This window comes from Protomyctophum parallelum (assembly GCF_964188405.1).
Source record: "Protomyctophum parallelum genome assembly, chromosome: 1".
NCBI classification, from domain to species: Eukaryota; Metazoa; Chordata; class Actinopteri; order Myctophiformes; family Myctophidae; genus Protomyctophum; species Protomyctophum parallelum.
The window spans coordinates 102,010,451-102,016,362 of record NC_139697.1 but is presented as its reverse complement, the minus strand read 5'-3'; positions in this window follow the sequence as shown (position 1 = coordinate 102,016,362).

Here is a 5,912-nt window from a genome sequence, read left to right as displayed (position 1 = left end):
AGACTATTTTCAGGGCTTGACATTATATTTTTGAGCCACTTGTCATTTGGACGAACATTTACTTACTTGTCCAAGTAAAGATTTTAGAAGACATCTTGTGTTTGTATTGATTATAATGTTGCATTTGCATAATGTTCAACAGAAGGTTATGACAAAATGACACTACAAGAAAAAAATTAAAGAAAACTGTAAACTGTTTAAATTGACACAAACTCAAACTGGTTGTTGGAAGTTTCAACAAACATGTTCCAATAATACAATGATGTTTGAGTGTGTCTTACATAATGTGTAGTGGTGACTCCAGGTCTTAATCTTTAGTTGATGCATGATTTGTATAAATGCAATAATATTAAACAATTACAATTTCTAAAAAGAAAATACATGTTTTATTAACACATTGAGTACGCCGACTGCCTTCAAAATATAGGCTGTAGAATACCGGAGGTGTCTGATCGCTTTTACTTTGAAAGCCATGAACCGGAAACACTTTCCTAAAAAAGTTGACTTTACAAAGTGACCTCAACATCCCCGATCATCTTAATATATTGTTTTACGCTCCAAAAAGCGTTCATATTTTGCGGGAGAGACGGATGAGGAGCAGAAAATAAGCGCCAGCATATCGCTCTATTCATCACCACGGAGAGCGCCCTGGATTAGGAGATACGAGTCATTCTTTCCATCTTGCTAACGTGGGAGTCAATAACAAGCTAATAGTTGCACTGAGCGTTAGCAAACGGCAGAGGGAAGCAAAGTGCCAAAAAAAAAAAATAGGAAAATTCTGAATATTCTTGCGTCGCTGGGACGTCGCTAGGACGTCGCTAAGACGTCCTCACACGTCATTGAGACTATATGATCGGGTATCCTATGACGTGCTCACACGTGTTTTGTACTGTAAGTGTTAAGACTCCCACCCGTGGGTCCTGGGACCCACTGCAGACCTAACATCACTGTTGTACATTCCGTTTCCTAGACGGGCTCTCTACCCATTCAGCTATGGCTGTCCCTCTCTAAGGAAGGACAATATCAGTCACTAGAACCAGGGATGGGTGTTTTCTGTGCATCTACGATGGTTAAAATGGAGTTTGTAGTTACAATGGGCTGGTCTGATAATATAATATAAAATATCTAAATACTGAATCGAGCAAATTAAAAACTGTAAAGAGTGTTCACAAAAAGCCAGAGTAGACGATAACATTACCCACCATTATTTTGAAAGTGAAATATCCCTTTATTTAAGTAGGTAAATAAAACAGCACATACCTATACGGTACAACTTTACTACAGGCTGCATCTTCGCATCAAACAGTCCACGTCTCTGGTTCATCTCTGGCTGTTCCTCTGACAACGTTGAATGTCTTTTGGAGGCCATCTCTATAGATACGGGAGACCTCTCCCTGTGGTGCTCTGTGGAAATCACCAGTAGAAACAACTTGTACTTGTACTCATTCAATAAGGGTTTACTGAACAACTGAACAACCAGGAGTAGTCTGTTGACCACCGGAGAGACGCGTGACAGCCGGAATGTAGACGGCACCCGGGAGCAGTATGTTGGTTGGCGCCCCAGCCTGTGTCTTCCGTGAGGAGGAAGCCCAACAACCCCACGGTGAGGCCTTTAGGAGGGCCATTCAGGCTGCAAGAGGAGTCTGCAGCACCACTGTTGCCCAGGTGGAGCCTGCAGAACCATTGTGGCTCAAGAATCCACCACTCCTGAATGAAGTGCTGATTGATGACCATTTATGCCAAAAAAGAGTGTGTGTGTACGTGTCTGCGTCAATTTAACAAAGGTGCAGACGATCAGAAATCAGCTGAGAGAGACAGACGTTTGCGCTACTGTATGCCGAATTGAAGTGGACTCTGCCCCAGACTTTTTTCTCTCCCTGGAAATAAAAACGTCTGGGTTTCCGAGGCTACCCTCGATCAGACCCACTAGGGAAAGACCAGGTGGAGGGACTAGGCTCTGTGGGTTGACTCCAGTCCGGGCCCCTCCTACGTCTCACCAGGTCCACTCCTGCTCTCACCACGAGTACAGCCAGGACCTGTGCGTTGGACCAGACTCCCAGCACCAGACACTTCATTCAGGAGTAGTGGATTCTGAGAGTAATACTAATAAAACATCATTGTGTTTTACCTGAGAGAGTATCGCACCACATCTTCCTACGTAGTAATGTTAAAGTTGACTCACCAGTCTCCTCTTCCTGTTCTTCTTTAATCTGTGGAGGGTGTGGTTCCTCCTGGACCAGACTGGATCTCCTCTCCTCATATTCAGATGAAACCTCTTTACACACAGACAGGAGGAGAGAGAAGGTAGCATCAGCAGAGCAACTCAAAGATGACATTTATTCTCCTATTTGTTTTGTCAGAATAACCCTCGTTTCAAAAAATAAGTGTCTCGAGTCTCTTCACAACGTTTCGCAGAGCAAGGCGTTGTGAATACAGCCTGACATCGGTCTCACCGATTTATCCGTCATTTTAGGCGCCAATGCCCGATATCAGACATTATTTCACTGATGTGGCCAAAGTCTTTTTTTATCATCATTAATGTAACCTACACATGTAAAATGAGGCACCCTCATGAAACACGCTCTTTTGGTTTGATATTAATTAATTTCTAACAGCTGCAGAGAATGGATTTAAAAGGCACTGTGCGCGTCGTGCCTGTGACTCTGGAGCCTAGGCTGCAGCAGAAAACTCTGCCCTGCGAGTGACTGTCATAATTGGAAGTCCAGCTGTCATTCCGGACCCCTCGCCCTGAGAAAATGTCGTTTGTGTACAGGCCCGTGAAAATATATGAGAGATGTTTGAAAAGATGAGACATATTTGAATAAACAAGCGTTTCCTGCCAGAACTTTTACATGGATAACTAGTGGTCAATATCTCACTCCACGTCTTTGGACATATTTATTGAAATGTATTGAAAAGATTTCCAGCACAGGATGAAATCCTCTACGCCAGACTCATAAACAGACATAACATACATCAATTGAGTGTAAAATCTGACCCAAATTAGATTGTTGGTTTTGTAGTACATTCACGTCGCCACGGCATTTATAAAGTGATCGCAAACAGCTGATCCTTCCTTAATTTCGTTCCGACCTTAATAAATGTGACGGCTGAAATCTATCTGGCCTATGAAATAGAACGAACACCTGCATGAATTAAATAAAGCTGTAGGCCTACCCTGTCTGTTTCCCTCTCACCTCGCTTGCCTTGCTGTCATGTCCACGCACACATGCACGCACGCACGCACCTCAAGGCTACATGACACATCGCATCGCCATGAATGGAATACGTTTGTAGGCTAGGCCTATATTCATTTTACCCATTCGTGCGCAGTGCACGGCGAAGGCGATCAGTGAGACTGCGCACTGCTGTGATAAGTGTTGTGGGTGAGTGATGCCTGCATGGGGCGGTGGTGGCTCAGGGGTAGAGTGCCTGGATGGTAACCGTAAGGTTGCCAGTTCGAACCCGGGCTCCCCCAGAGTTACTGTCAAAGTGTCCTTGAGCAAGACACTGAACCCCTAATTGCTCCCGATGTGCTAGTTGGTGCCTTGCATGGTTTCCGCTGCCATCGGTGTATGAATGTGTGTGTGAATGGGTGAATGTAATGCACAATCTCTGTAAAGCGCCTTGGATAAAGGCGCTATATAAATGCACCATTTACCATTTACCATTTATGAGAGATAGGCTACTACAATGTCGTCAAGGCAGTCATAATCAACATTTATGGAGTGATTTGATCATTGATGAACGAATCATAAACATATGGATGAAGGCTTGCATGTGTGCTGGTATGTGCTGGCGACGCACGCCGCGGTCCCGAACTCCCGACTCCCGCTTTTATCTGAACTGTCAAAGCACTTATTTAAATGTTGAATGATTAAGCCCTTTACACTTATAGCCTACAATTGCAAATAGGCAAGCTGTATGCTTGTCATTGTCACTTGGAAATAAAGGCGTGCCGTCCATTTATGCCTAAATATTTATTTTATAATATCAGTGATTATATAGGCATCTGATGTCACGCTCATGCGCTCCCAAATCATCTCACCAGTGCGCTCGCATAACAAGGCCAGTAAAGCACTGTTCGATTAACCCATTTTGACCTGAGATCAGATTCTAAAAATGTCTTCTACATCCTGACAGTTTTCTGAAAAAGCTATGTTTCTATGTCAGTCGTTCTTCGATTTTTCAAAAATAGCAGATCTACAAGCTCAGTAGCAGATAGCAGATCTACAGAGCTTGTAGATCTGCTATTTTTCAATAGCTAAAGCATAACATAATGCTAACACGGCGTCGGTGGCTCAGGGATAGAGTGCCTGGATGGTAACCGTAAGGTTGCCAGTTCGAACCCGGGCTCCCCCAGAGTTACTGTCGAAGTGTCCTTTAGCAAGACACTGAACCCCTAATTGCTCCCGATGTGCTGGTTGGTGCCTTGCATGGTTTCCGCTGCCATCGGTGTATGAATGTGTGTGTGAATGGGTGAATGTAATGCACAATCTCTGTAAAGCGCCTTGGATAAAGGCGCTATATAAATGCACCATTTACCATTTACACCAAAAGGGGTTCCCGCCCAAAATGGGTTAAGCACAAACTAATACATTGTAAACATGTTATATTGTTTTAAATTATTGCGTGATTTTATTTGCTTGTAATCTACCTTTTTCTTTTTTTTTTTACATGCATATACATACAGATTTATATTAACATTTTAGGAGTGAATACATGTATGCTTAGATGCCTGTGACAGCATGTCAGCAGTTCAGACAATGCTGCTCCGCTTGTGTACGACAGAAAAACAGGTGAGGACAAAGCGTACGACAGCTCCCGACCCAACATGATTTTTGTCCTGGCACACGTTCAAGTTAAAGGTTTTGCGGAAATGGTAAATGCCTGAGAGAGTATCGCACCACATCTTCCTATGTAGTAATGCCAAAGTTGACTCACCAGTCTCCTCTTCCTGTTCATCTTTAATCTGTGGAGGTTGTGCTTCCTCCTGGACCAGACTGGATCTCCTCTCCTGTTGTTCCTCTTTAATCTGTGGAGGTTGTGGTTCCTCCAGGACCAGACTGGATCTCCTCTCCTCATATTCAGATGAAACCTCTTTACACACAGACAGGAGGAGGGGAGAGAAGGTAGCATCAGCAGAGCAACTCAAAGTGCTTTTGTCAACTCAAAGAATATTCTCCTATTCGTTTTGTCAGGATAACCATCGTTTAAAAATGAGTGTCTCGAGTCTCTTCTCAACGCCTCGCAGAGCAAGGTGTTGAGTAGAGTCCGACATCGGTCTCACCGATGTATCCGTCATTCTTGGCGCCGATGCCCGACATTATTTCACCGATGTGGCGGAAGTCTTTTTTTTAATCATCATTAATGTCTAGGGGACCATGAGTTACCAAACTATATTTTTACCGTTGCTGAATGACCCTTTAGTCTTGTTAGAATAATACTAATAAAATATGAATTTGTTTTACCTGAGAGAGTATTGCACCACATCTTCCTACGTAGTAATGTCAAAGTTGACTTAGCCTGGAACTCACCTATGCTATCTATGGCATAGGCAGCTCCCGGCAGGATCCGCCGGGAGAAACTGTGCGCAGCTGCTGGACATGAGACTAATTAATTAGAGTGACACAGAGAGAGAGAGGAGTGTGTGTGTGTGTGTGTGTGTGTGTGTGTGTGTGTGTGTGTGTGTGTGTGTGTACGGGTGTGCGTCAATTTAACAAAGGTGCAGGCAATCAGAAATCAGCAGAGAGTGATCGACGTTTGCGCTACTCTATGCCGAATTGAAGTGGACTCTGCCCCAGACTTTTATTTTTCTCCATGGAAATAAAAACGTCTGGGTTTCCGAGGCTAAAGTTGACTCACCAGTCTCCTCTTCCTGTTCCTCTTTAATCTGTGGAGGTTGTGGTTCC